The following is a 1,201-nucleotide window of genomic DNA, read 5'->3' as shown; positions in this document are numbered from 1 at the left end:
AACTTCTTTCAGTAACTCTAGGTTTCTCCCAATTCTGCTCTTTTTAAATCTGCGATAAGTTTGTTAATTGTATTGTTATCTTTTAAAAATGTTGTACCTCAAAGGTTCATAGGGATGTAAAATTTTGTTGAAATCCTGTAATTGTTGATCTAAATTTGTACAGTACCAAAAAACTACCGAACCCTCAACTCCCCAGCTAAATGGCTGGTTAAGCTGCAGAGGCTTTTATATGACCTTTTTCTAAGACATTTCTCAGTCTGTATTGATTGGTAAATTCCGATGTTTAGATCAAAAAGATTATTCAGTTCTTTTAAGAAGTATTGGTGTACTTATCGAAATTGCTGTGTACCTCTTAGAAGAATGTAACTGATAGGTACCTGATACTGAATCCATATTACAGTATATTTTTTGCTAGTAGTCCACATAATTTAATAAATATGATAAGGAGAATTACTAACTATTTTTACTTACATGAAACATTTATAGGTTTTATTTTACCTCGTTGCTAGAGTGTACAGTTTGTTCCTCTGGCAGTTTCAAAGATTTGATAAAGCAGTCAGCAGGAGCACTTAATGATCTTATTTAGCACTTTAAACATGATTTTCACTTGCACCTTAATTATTTTTCTCAATAACTTTGAGAACAGTTTTTTTCTATGTTGCTGGCTACATTGAGAGTTGCCATAAAACATCAATATATTTGTAAATAGTTCTGTAAATTTATTTACTCTTACATTTAAAAAGAGATGAAATCAAATATTTTTCATGCTTTTTAAAAAGATTTTCCAAAATCGCTAGTATTTATTTTGAAATTTCTTTCAGATGCATAATTTGTTATAATTGCGGTAAAGATATATTTGACATGGAAAAGATCATAATTTACAAACAAGATTTGAGTGTTTGTTACTTGTACATAAAATTTAAGCAGTGACACACTTTACATGTAAGCCTAACAATGCTTGGAACATTAGTTTTGTCTTGGGCATAATTTTACATTTAGGAAGGTGAAATGCACTATGAATTTCTGAAAATGATGTATGGTTACAGATGTGAAACAATGAATTGTTCATATTCTTCTTTCATACACTGTTGCAAAGGTAAAATTGTATAGAACTTATTGTTAAAACTGTGATTTATGAACTGTTAGAAGAGCAAAGGTCAGGCCAGAACTTTACAGTGTTCCTGTTGTTTGAACCCTGACA

This window comes from Penaeus monodon, chromosome 21 (assembly GCF_015228065.2).
Source record: "Penaeus monodon isolate SGIC_2016 chromosome 21, NSTDA_Pmon_1, whole genome shotgun sequence".
Lineage (NCBI taxonomy): Eukaryota > Metazoa > Arthropoda > Malacostraca > Decapoda > Penaeidae > Penaeus > Penaeus monodon.
Note: the sequence above shows the minus strand (reverse complement) of the source record.